Source organism: Diabrotica undecimpunctata, chromosome 2 (genome assembly GCF_040954645.1).
Source record: "Diabrotica undecimpunctata isolate CICGRU chromosome 2, icDiaUnde3, whole genome shotgun sequence".
In the NCBI taxonomy this organism is placed as follows: Eukaryota; Metazoa; Arthropoda; class Insecta; order Coleoptera; family Chrysomelidae; genus Diabrotica; species Diabrotica undecimpunctata.
Window position 1 is genome coordinate 77,959,302 of NC_092804.1, and position 14,014 is coordinate 77,973,315.

Consider the following 14,014-nt stretch of genomic DNA (forward strand, 5'->3'; position numbering starts at 1 on the left):
GATTTGCTCGGGTCTTTTCGTCTTCTAGAGCTTCGTATTCTTGGGCTAAATCCTGTAATTCGGCTAAGTTTCCGAAATCCCGGCGGCGAGCATAAAGCTTATATTCTGGTAACAAATTTTTGTATATCCTTTCGAGTTCTTGGTTTTTGGAAAAAGATCCTTCTCGTCTGATTAATGTTTGAATCTCCGTGATATATCTATCTACTGGTTCGTTCTGTCTCTGTTTTCTGTTTCGGATTTCCTCTTCTAGTTGTAGCAAATATCCCCTGGGATAGAAAGCTTTTTTAAAATCTTCGCTGAAATCTGTCCATGACTTCCAATTTTTGTTATTGTTTCTGTACCATAACAAAGCGTGGTCTCCTAATAATTCTGGTAATGCTCTTAGTAGATCTTGTTTATCGATCTCGTAGGCCAAGCTTAATTCGTCTATCCTCTCTAAGAATTCTATTGCATCCGAATGTTTCTTGTCGAAGTGTGTGTTCCACTTTCGTACTTGATTTAGCAATTCTGGTTGCCCCATTTGTTTCGTTATTGTTAATTCCTGTAATTGTCTTCGGATGCCCGAAATTTCCTGGGTCAGTGTGTCGGATTCTGTTCCCTTGGACGTTTTTTCTTTTGGGATTGTTCCTGTAGCTTCCTCGCGATTTTTAAAATAGGTTCTGAGTCGTGCTCTCAATTCGTCGACGGTTCCCTTGGGATCTAAGCCGTATTTTTCGGCCTCGCTCTGCAATTCCTCTTTGCAAAGTCGGTTTATCCACGACGTACCTGTTACTGAGTCTGTGTCTTTATCTGTCGGCATGTTATTAATTTTTGCTCGGGCGCCAGTTTGTGATGGGTAGCTCTTTCGGGGCGACAGACTCAGTAAAAAACAGGTTTAAAATAAAAATAAATCTATTTAGTATATATACAATAAAAATAAAAAAAAGGAATTCTACGTTGTATACTTATAAAACAAAAATAAAATGAATTCTACGTTCCCGTCTGGGTCCCGCGATGAATAAATCCCCCGGCGAACGTCTATAAAAGAAAAGAAACTAATTATTACTAATAGATAAATGAAATAGCAGACTCACGATAATGTTCAATACACAATACCGATGGGTTCCGCTTGGCTAAGGACAGAGTACGATCCTCAATACGGAAATCTCTCTGTCCGGCTTGGCTCTGTGCAGATCCACGGCAATGTTCAATACACAGTACCGATGGGTTCCGCTTGGTTAAGGACAGAGTATGATCCTCAATACGGAAATCTCTCTGTCCGGGATTGCTCGCCGATTCACTACACCGGCGAGTCAGGGAGCCTAGAGCGCTAGCTACAAGACTATCTAATTCCGCTATTCACACGCCTTAAATAGCCGTTCGGATTCCCACTTCGCCGTCACGTTGTAGAAGTGGATGCGCAAATATTGACACTCCCACAGTTCGAACTGTTAAACGATCAGAGCATCGTTACAAGTTGGGAGCCGATGTAGAACAATAAAACTCACAACATTCTTTTTCTTTGGACTTAAATGTTAGTTCGACTCTAGCGGTCGAACAATACGGACGTGCTTTGGTAGGAGCAACTGACCTGCTGTCAACGGAGCTTATCAGCTTCCGCTGCGTTAGACACCGTGCGTGGTGCAGGCACTTTGCTTTTAACAAAGCGAAGAGCGTATGATAATTGGTTATTAGCTAGGCCGCAAAGAGGTTGTTTTTATAGGCCTCTCTCGGAGGGCTATAATTAATTAGCAAACGCAAAAGTAACGAGATATTTGTATGTTGTCGACAGGGATGACACTGTAAGGCTTTGTTGTTATTTCAAAGTCGGACAGAAACGGCCAGTGCATTTACAGAGTGAGAAACAGCAAGAGGATCCCTCCCTGGAAACAGGAAGTGAACTACCGCGCAAGGGACTGGGAAGGCACCCAGAATCCGAACGACACGGTCGTGAGGATAAACAAAAAACAGCGATCTACCAAGTAATCAGCTTTCCATGTTGTCGGATTCCATTGAATCCACCGAGCCTCCAGCTCAGTCTGTCGCATCACCTACCCCCCTTTCACCTTCCGCAGAGTCAGAGTGTGTATCCGACGGTACAGCTCCAGACTCTACCCCTGCTGCCTCCCCATCTCCATCCCTCTCGGACGAGTCCGAGATGGATGTAGAACTCATCTACACCTTCTTCGACGAGGAAACTGCAACTAGTAACGGACTGGACGACCCTCAGTTATCAAAATCCGATAACAAGGATAGATTAGCCCCTCAGGCATCTAGTTTCAAAACCGCGAAAAATGCTCGTCGCGGAGAGGACATGGCCCCGACAAAAAGACGATGCTCCAGTCTAGGGCAAAGCCCTGCATCTGAGACAAAAAAACCCAAAGAGAAGAATATGGCATCCCAAATGCAACATCTCATTCAAAAAATTGATGAGATGCAACAAAGCCATAACAGGCAAATTGAAGCGCTCATGGCCCAACTAAAGGAGCTAAGAGAAATCATAAAATAAAAAACAAGGAAAATAAAGAGTTAGTCTCGCGAATAGTGAGACTAACGAAAAAGAAAGAAGAAGCCACCTCCAACCCTACTAAATGCATGCGCGAGGCGAATCAATACAGGCCCACGGAAAAGAAGGTCGATCAACCTACCACTTTACCAGTGGAAAAATACAACTAGCAAGAAGTACCAAAAAAGCAGAAACGTAAAGGAAAAGATACCACTGCTAAAAGCAGCGAAATAAAAACAGCAACGCCCACAAAAAATGTCAGCGTTGCCAAAAAACAGCGTGCGATTGTCGAAAAATGATAAGAGCAGGAAATGGACGACGAAATTAAAGCACGTCAACAAAAAAGAGCGCAAAAAGAAAAAGAAACACCGGCAACGGCAACAGCAGTTAAAGAGCCACTGGTATCTGCCGATAAGTCGCCAAAACCACCGGCAATCATCTTAAAATCAGTACGAGAAAGCCAAAACATCTGCGCAAGGCCGCAGAGAAAACCATCGCATCCGACAATAAGTTTGCAAAATCAGGGCGCTCTGTACTCATACAGACCAAAAGCAGAGAGGGTTACCTAGCAATGGTCAAAATACTTGAGGAGCACAAGCCAACGGTAGATTTTATAGCATACCCTATTGACGTACAAAAAAGCAAAAGGCTTGTAATCAGAGGATTACAAACACATATGAACCTCAGAGCAATATCTAAGGCAGTAAAAGACAAAGGCGTAGATCTTATCAAAGTCGAATCAGTAATCTCTCGAAAACAAGACAGGAAAATATTGCCACTATATATAGTGACAGTACCTGAATATCAGGTAGACAAAATGAGAAACGTTAACAACCTCTGCTATCTTCGAGTCACAATCGAAGACGAGATGAGACAGCGAAAAGACGTTCTGCAGTGCTACAACTGCCAGAAATTTTTCCATGGGTCAAGTGCCTGCCATTGTGCCTCGCGTTGTGTTAAATGTGGAGAAAACCATAAATCCGCCGAATGTCAAAAAGACAGGGAAACAGCAGCGAAATGTGCCAACTGTCAAGAGGCACACACAGCAAGTTACAGGGGGTGAACCAAAGCACCCAAAAGAAAAAAGAAAGGCAACACCACCGCCCAAGTACAGAGATGCACCAAGTGCACCCACAACCCGGCCTAACATAAGTTATGCCGCGGCCACAAAAGCAGCTGAAATACCAAAAGCTGCCCCTGTAACACAAACAAATGTCTCCACCAACAGCGATAAACTCATTGCAGCTATGAATAGCCAGATGAAACAGTTCACTAAATATTTCTCGAACTTCCCTGAACAGAAAATGTTCGAGAAAATTACACATGTCCTCGATGCGATTAGCAAAGGTAGAACCGAGTAATGCCAGAACAGTTGGACGAACTACAGATTGGGTCATGGAATTCGGGAGGGCTTCGTACGAAAATTAATATATTAGACGAGTTTACCAACAGACTCGCTATAGATGTCATGGCCTTACAAGAGACTAAACTAGTCGAAATAATTAAGACAACAATTCCAGATTATGTCATCTATAGAAACGATCATTTCAGGTGGCACGGCCATCATGGTGAGGAAAAAAATAGATCATCATCTAGTTCCCACACCTCTAGGCCTGGTCACAATAGAGGCGACAATAGTGCGAATCATTGCGGCCAACGAAACACTGAAAATAGTTTCAGTGTTTCAATTCTCCACAATATCGGTCAACAATATGAAATAGTTTCATTAAGTGAAGGCGATTCCACACACAACGTAATCGGCATGACCCTGGGTGCAGTAGAGTTAAACCTACTGCAGCCCCATCAAACAAAAAAAAACTAACTGGCCAAACTTCAGAAGAGTAATGAGCGAAAACATCGGAGCAATACCAACAATAAACAATATACAAGAACTAGAAGAAAGTATTATAAAACTAGAACAAACAATACAAAATGCTATCGATGTCAGCTCAAAAACTGAAATAAAAACTACACTAAAAGGTAGATTCCATGAAATCTCAAATGAGCTAAAAGATCTCATTAAAGAAAAAAACAGGAAAAGAAGAAGAGCCCAAAGAACACTTGCTAACGAACTAGACAGAGAAGTTAAAAGACAATTAAACGAACATCGTAGTGATTATTGGGACAAATATATCCAAGACCTGAATCCAAATAAATCCGCATTCTGGAAAGTATCAAAAATAATAAGGAAGGATAAGAAACCTATACCACCTCTACACGGAGAAAATGAAATGACGTACACAGAATACGACAGAGTAGAAGATACTTTCCAGACAGATGGAATGGAGCACATGTAATAATCATTGGAAAACCGGGGAAAACGGGAGCTTTCCACAAAACTACACACTAATAAATCTCCTATCAGCATTGGGAAAAAAAGCTAAAAGAATTATACTATAGAGACTACAAACAGAGTCAGAAACAATAGAAATGATCCCAGAATCGCAGTTCGGATTTAGATCTAGACACTCCTGCCAACTACAAGTGCTTAGGTTAACAGAATATATCACGAAAGAATACAATGAAAAAATGTACACAGCAGCAGCCTTCCTAGACGTCAGCAAGGCCTTTGACAGAGTCTGAAATGAAGGACTGCTCCACAAAATGAATCAAAATGGATATAGTGAGGCAATGACATGTTTCCTTGCGTCATACCTAACAAACCGGAGATTCAGAGTTCGTATAGGGCCCACCCTATCCGAGGTCGGAACTCTGGAGGCAGTTGTGCCGCAGGGAGCGGTGTTATCACCATACCTATACACCATATATACAGCAGACACACCAGTGATTACAGAACATTGCTTAGTCTCAGACGACACGGCGATAGCAACAGGCAATAGAAATCCCAACTTTGCAACAAGAAACCTACAAAGATCTCTACACCGACTGCACGCCTGGTGCATAAAATGGAAGATAGCACTCAACCCTGAAATGTTTAAGAAAAGAAAGGCCAGACCCAACATGGAGATAAGCCTAGCCAACGAACACATAGAATGGAGCAATCAAGCTAAATATCTAGGAGTAATACTTGATCATAAGCTCACATTCACTGAACATGTAAACCAAGCAGTACACAAAGCAAAATTAATGAAAACACAACTCACCTCGCTAATAGGTAGGAAAAGTAAACTAAACAATACGAAAATAAGAGTAGCCAACAGCATAATCCTACCAACGTTAACTTATGCATCAGCAGCATGGGGGCACACCTGTAAATTAAACAGGAAGAAAATACAAGTAGCACAAAATCAGCTAATAAGATATGCACTAAAAGTACCGAAATACGTACCATTAAAGTACCTATACAGAGATACACATCAGAAGAAAATTCTACAAAGAATGGACGATAAAGCGTACGAGTTATTCAATGAAATAAGAAATCACCCCAACAGAAAGCTGAGAGAGCCAACGGACTATGATGAAAACATCAGGACACATAGGCGGCCTAAACAACAAATAGCTGGATATATCCCAATAGCATAACGACATGAAGACTGAGATATGCACAGAATAGTCAAAGGCACGCGGAATAGAAGTAGGAAAAAAAAAGGGTAAGATCTGATGCCCTGGCATTTTATAGTTCCGAGTACTAGAGAATACTCACCAAAAAAATTAACTAAAAACCTAATAAAACACTTTCTGTTGCCGCGACAGAACTGTTGCAAGTAGTATTTTTAAGTATTAATAGTTTCGGGGTCCTCAACCCAACAAGAATATCGACTGATACTGATCCTATTACACGCAAACTCACCACACGCAAGTAGTATAAAGAGAACCGTCATTTCTCTTCATACAGCCAAACTTTTGGCTATTAGGCCTTATGGCAGGTCAATTGGGAAACCATTATCGCGAATTCTGAGAATCGAGGTCATGTGCGACAAGCATGGGCTCGGTGGCCAGACCCTTCGGGTGCCCAGCTGCCGAGGAAAACAAATTAAATTTTGCCAAATCGACAGCTGAGTGACCGAACACACACTATTCTCGCACGGAGGGGCATCAACTTAGGTTGGTCCCTCTCCGTGCGAGACACACACTTTCTTAGGGACTTCAGTCCACAGTAATGCTAATTACAAAATTAAACTCAGTTAAGTAACTATGGAGAAAAGCTTATAGCTACCCCTAAAAGTGAGGTGGCCTAACCACAACCAAGTCTATACGGAGGGTATTGTTTATTACCCAAATCGCCAGACGTAACAGTTCATAAGCCTTTTCTGCGTATGTCAGACTTAGAGAAGGGGTGAAGGAAAAACCTGGGGGTCAGATAGGTACCGATCCAGAATGACTAGCTCTTCTGAAGCGAGACCGGTTTGATCTTCGGACATGTGGATCCCATTGACTAGCAGTGATATACACATGTTACTAGGGCTTGGGTTGAACACTTCGAGTGTGTGTGTGTGGACCTAAATAGTAGGCCTCGTTTATCTCAGTCTCTCAAGTGTGAAAAGGTCATATCTTAGACGTAAATCTGAAAAATGAGTTTGACTGAAATAAAGAAACCAAAATATTGACTAATCATATTTATTGTACATAAATAAATATAAAATTGAAATGTTCTTAATATTGTTCTGAAGCTATTTTCTTGTGGCATCATATATTATAAATCTTAATGCCATTAAAATAGTAATTGAAATTTTCTTATTAAATCAAGATCAAGATATCTAGATATCTCCCACTGTTCTTTCTTCGTATCACTCCCTTCCATTATTTTATTTTTATCACGTTGTTTGTTTAAGGTTGTGCAGAAATATTTTTTCCAAATTTTTCCCATCTTATGGGGTCATGTTCAATTCTTCCCTTGTTGTCTCTTATATCACTCACTACAGATATCTGCTTGTGATTGACTAATTTTACTTTTTTGTTCAAGTCTGGAAAGGATCATCGCCACAATTTTTTCTAAATAACTTTTTTGGATTTTTTTAGACATAAGTAAACTCATTACGTACAAAAGTGAACAAAATCACTCCCAAATATATTATTTTATGACAACACAAGAAGAACTACATGAATGTAAGGACTGCAAGGTGATGGTTAGTGAGATAGTAAGTTAGCAACCAGCAGTTGCTTGTGCTGATAATAAAAGTAAATATATAATATATAGCAATAATATAGTAATAATAATATAGTAAAAAGCGAAACTAAACCAAAATATCGAATAGTAACACAAAAAATTACATTGTGGATATTATAGGACGAAATAGAAGTCTTTTGTAGAAACAAATAATAAACAAAGTGTAGGAATATGAAAAGAAGCCCCAATAAAATTTAGAGATCATCATCATTATCATCATCATATATTCTGCTATTTGAATACTTAGAAAAAAGTCGGGAGAGAAGTTTGAGAATAAAGAGACTTGTTCGTGGTCCAACGAAGTACAAGATATAATAAAAGAAAAAGATAAAATTATATTAACAATGCCAAGAAAATATTTAGGACACAGATCTTCAAAACTATGCGGTCGCCAAAAGGGAAGGGAAAGTACAAATGTACAAACCACAGGGCTATGAAACTACTTAGTCATGTCATGAAAATATGGAAGGGAGTGATAATTGGTAGACGGATATGTAAGGATATTGAAATATATTATAATATAGGCAGTTAATGAAAATATACATGAATAAAGAAACTAAATCTTATATGGTATTTATTAATCTTGAGAAAGCATATGCTATAGTTCCTCGAGATATTCTGCAGTTAGCACTCAATAAGAAACGAGTCCCAGATGAACATATATAAATTTTGAGAGTTATTTATAAGCAAGTAACAACTAGTATTAGGACAGGTGTGGGAAAAACCTTATAAATTTCTTGTAAAAGTAGAATTGTACCTAGGCTCGGCGCTTTGTCCTTATTTATTGTCATAAGGGTTGGATCAGCTAACAGATAAACTACAGGGTAGCATTCCCTGGTGCTTAATGTGTACTAATGGTGTAGTGTTAGTAGGAAATAGTGAAAGTGATTAAAAACAAAAACTGGAATAATGGAGACAAGCTTTTGGAAAAAAAGATTTAAAACTTGGTAAGATAAAAACAGATATAACCAGTATTTATGCCGAGCATCTCCACTAATGATCACTTTTTACTAACTGTCATTTCAGCTGACGAACTGAAAGCAAATAATAAGTGTTTTAAAAAAACAGCTCCTGGTATTGACGGCATTAACTATAGCATGGTATTAAACCTAAAAGTAATTTCCATACAATGTATGGAAATTACTGGTAGGTAATGTCATTATCTGTGCAAAATATACAACAATATTTTACTTAAAGGAGACCACTGTGATTCTCTTAAACAATGCTTGGTTATTACTATACCCAAAGTAAACCAGCGTACTGCCCTAAGACCTATCTCTCTTATGTCTTGTTTGCTTAAAACATTTAAACGAATTATAAAAAGCAGATTAGAATGGTGGTGTGAAAACAAAAATATTTTTCCAGTGTGTCAATATGGCTTTCGTATAAATAACGGGACTATGGATTGTGTGTCTCAATTAACGACTGATATTCAGTTATCCTACTCAAATAATAATTATCTATCCGCCATGTTTCTTGATATTTCAGGGGCTTATCATAACGTCAATTTAAATCTATTATTCGAAAAACTAAAGCACATAGGTATTCCATCTTTGTGTTCATATGTGTTAGTAAACTTACATTAGTAAACGTTAATATACAGGTATTCATTTGATGTAATGATAAATTGATTGGCCCGAGAGTAGTGCATCAAGGACTACCAAAGGCTCTGTTCTTAGCCCCCTGTTGTTTAATCTATACACTATAGATCTTCACAGTATAGGCATTAAATGCAATATATTACAATATGCAGACGACTTCTGCTTTTACACTGTAAATAATTCATACCAACCAAGTATTAACACAATAAAAACGATTATGTGTGACGCAATAGAGTATTTCTTTAAACAAGGGTTTGAACTTACTAGGAAGAAATCAGCTGTGGTATTTTTTACGCTACATCCTTTACCAGTTATATCCAGCAATATGTTTAACAGCCTAAGTATACCCGTTCACAATCACTACACTTATCTTGGTATTACATTGGACACCAAGTTAACATGGGACGAACACATTAACAAGTGCTTAATGAAATGTGAGAAAAGTTTATACATTCTTAAATTAGTCAATCGCTATCGATACGGTGCCGACCCTAAGATTAACTTAATGTTTTATCGGGCATACACCAGATCCATTCTCGACTATGGAAGCTTTCTATACAGATCTGCCACAAACAGTCGTCTTAAAAAACTAGACCTCCTTCAGTATAAGGCTCTGCGACTAGTTCTAGGTGCGCTCAAATCTACACCTACAGAGAATCTATGGAACCTCCCTTACATTTAAGACGACTATTTTTAGCTGAAAAATTTATTCTTAAATGCCAGTCTTACAATCAAACTGAGCTACTACAAAAAATATGTGATATTTCTGTTTCTAATCTAGTCGACAAATGGCGGCATAACAGGAATTCTCCTATTCTGGCAGTGGCATATCCTAACGTTTCTCAGCGTCTAAACACTCCGTGTGACTTAACTTATTTCAATCAAATTTCAATGTTTCTTATGTCAAAGTCAATATTTGGTTTCCCAATTTTGATAATAAGAATTCAGTGGGCTTTCAGCATAAGATAGCCAAGATTCATAATCCATGCAGGATTTTCACGGATGGTTTTAAATCAAGATTAGGTGTCGGTTGTGCTGTATATATTCCGGATTACAAAGAATCCCTGATGTTAAAGTTAGATAAACAATGCTCTATATACTCTGCCGAAATGTTCGCAATTCATAAAGCTCTAGAATGGGCTGTCAACAAAAAAATTTCTAACCACCAAGTTGTAATTATATCAGATTCAATGTCTGCGTTATTAGCTTTAGAAAACTCACGTAAACATTTATATAAAAATAGTCTTGTCTAAAATAAAAATTTTAGAAAAACAACTAAAACTGCTGGAAGAACATACTACTGTAAATTTCGTCTGGGTAAAGGGACACTTTGGTATTTCCGGTAACCTCAAAGCAGATATTTATACTAAAGAGGCAATCTGAAAAGGATCAGAAATAACTTGGCTAGATAGAAGCAATCTAACAGCCACTTGCAAGAAAAGTCTAAAATAAAATTGGGAAATTAAATGGTATGCTTTCTGTAATCGAAGCAATAATCTTTATACAAAAATTCATCTAGTTTTATCTACTGAGCCGTTTGCCGTAAGAAGTTACCCCAATAGAAATATTTGTTCTATGTTTGTTAGATTTTTTTTAACCATGCCACTGTCAAGACATACCTCTATAGACTAAATTTATCCGAATCAGAACTTTGTGATTGCAATGGTTATGCTGATGATATTCATCATTGTCTGTTTGGATGCAAGCATAATGATGATGCAATTAAGTATTTGATGCACACTCTGGCTCAAGAACAAATACCTATACCACAAAATCAAACTTCTCTCTTATACTTGTCTCGACGAACTATAAAATACAACAAATTATTTGAGAATTATTAAAAAGGACTCAGAGAAAAATTTAACTTGTATGAAGGATTCGGCTTGAATGTGTTTAGCAATTATTGTTTTTCATGTTTATTCTCATGTAATATTAAGTACCTCCCTGTAAATTATAAAAATTGTAATTTAAAAAATAAAAAGAAAAAAATATATGTATATAAAAAGAAAAAAAATAATTAAAAAAAATAAACAGAAACAAAGAAGAAAAAATATATATGTATATATTTATACATATATATATATATATATATATATATATATATATATATATATATATATACATATATATATATATATATACATATATATATATATATATATATATATATATATATATATTGAAATGATTTCAATATGTTAAAAAGGATACAACTTAAATGGATTTTTATATGAGTTTGTTGTTCATGAATTTCATGAAGCCATCACAATGTGGGTTCGACTCTGAAATAAAAGAGAGAAAAGATTAGTAAATTGTTAAATAAATTAATTTTGACTTACCTGGTATGGTGTTAATAATTTCTGAATAGTATAGTTGCCTAGTGTATAGGTGAATCGTCTAAACCTTAAAAAGAACAAAAAAAGAAGAATTCTTAAAAAATATTTAAACATAGAAATTTTAAAAAAACGTCAGAAAATAAACTGTCAAGCAAGTCTGGGTGAGCTAAATTAATAGGGGTTTTGTTAAATAAGAAATTACAATGATGTGGAGATGAAAATAATAAATTGTATTAGCATTGTAATAGAATAAGTTTTATATCTGAACATTTTTTTTTATAAATTCCCAAATTAGATGTGATTAAAGTGATTATGAGAAATTAATGTGGATTGACAAATGTGTCAGAATAGGACAGTTTTATGGTTTAAAAAAAATAGAAGAAAAAAAGAAAAGAACGTTGGTTGCTGTTAGCAACGAATGATAGATTTTGGGGGAGGCCGACAAGAAATTTTGAAAGGAGAGTCCTGAAATTGTGGAATAGGTCGGGAGTGTTTTTTTAACTCGTCTAAAGAGAATTTTAGTTTTTCCACAGTTTCCACAGCAGAGATATCCAGAATTTGTTCCAGAGAGTAAGAGAAACAATTTAACTTATAAATTATTATTGGAGTACAGAAATGTCATTTAAATTGAGAAAATTAAAATTCATGAATTAACATAATTGCGATAGGCCTTAAAAAAATTGAAAATATTAATGATCATTAAATTAAAAATAGAATAGTACGTACCTTAACTTCCGAAGAGAGGATTGATATTCCAGTTTCACCAATTATTTTGCGAGTAGTTAGTTTTCTTTAAATAAATCAGAACTGTTTTAAAGTAAGGTTGGATAATAATTTTGGGGATCATTTGAAATTTTGATTATATTTGAATGCAAGTTAAAAGTCAGCGGAATAAAGTGTTCATTTTCTTTTCTTTATAGTTCATTTAAACACTTTATAAAGTTGCAATATTTATTTAGTTTTTAGGTACTTGTATAGAGTCTCCACATTTTGTAATAAATTTTTATTGTCACGACTCTAAACCACATTAAGATTTATACGATTCCTATTTTTGTAAATTTTTAAAGGCAACCCAAGTTGCAGACGAATTTTATTGTTTATATTAAATTTGTTCAATATTAATAAATAACGTGCTTCATTTGGGTTAATTTATCAAAGGTCTAAAGTAAATTTTGGTTTAATTTCTTTTTTAACTCTACGAGGAGACTACAGAGTCGACGTCACACAGTGACAGATTGCTTAGAACACATAATTGAGCTAGCTGAGGTATATATTAAATTAAACAACGAACCACAGATTTTAAAAATTACAACATTTATTATAAATAAAAATAAAATTAATAAAATACACCTTTTTCAATATATATATATATATATATATATATATATATATATATATATATATATATATATGTAAATAATATTTTAAAACTATATATAAATCAAATATTAAAAAAAATCGTACAAAAAAAACAAAACAACACCATTCACAAAGAAGGCCTAAACCTCCGAGGTGTTGAACCGGGTTTATGTCATAGCTCTGCGAAAAAAGATTACTCTTTATTATTATTAAGTATTAGTATTTAGTATTTAGTTATTTGTATATTGCATACTTGTAAATTAATTAAAGTTGGTTAGGGCCCTGAATGAAGAGTTTAAATAGTGGTCAATTTAATGTTTCCACTTCCTTTTTGTATTTTTTTATTTTTATTTAACAATACCTATATATGGATGTGCGTGCATAAGTATGTTAATGTGCGCATTTGTATATAGTATCCATATATTTAATATGAATCAATAATCCATTTAAAAAAAAGTATCTAGGATCGAAATTACAGAGTTATGGAGAAATATATGAAGATGCGTGCAGTTGTATTAGGATTCATCATCATCAACCTGTATGCGTCCACTGCTGGACATAGGTCTCCCTCAGCTCTTTCCATCTGTTTTTGTCTTGTGCGGCTTGCATCCAGTTTTTGCTGACACGCTTCAGGTCGTCAGTCCATCTAGTTGGTCTTCTGCTCCGTATTGCTTCTTGCCTTGGTCTTCACTCTAAAATACGTTTTGTCCATCGGTTGTCTGATAATCTGGCGACGTGTCCTGCCCAATTCCATTTTAGCGACGTGATTGTTTCGATAGCGTCTGTTATTTTTGTTCTACGACGTATTTCTTCGTTTGGGATTCGGTCTCTCAAAGAGACACCCAACATTTCGCGCTCCATAGTCATCTAAGTCACGCGAATCTTATTAGCTACCTTTTTTGTTAGTGTTAATGTTTCCGCTCCATAAGTGAGTACAGGTAACACACATTTTTCACATTTGACACATAGGTCAAAGATTTTCCTTTTGAGGCATATAGGTAGATCCGATTTAAATGTATAGTTTAATTTACCAAATACTGCTCAGGCTAATCCTGTGCAATGTGGGAGCTTACATGTCTGGTTATCTCTGCCCAACCGAATTTCATGTCTTAGGTACTTATACGATGTAGGCTGCATAATATCCCTTCCATCAACAGCAATATTT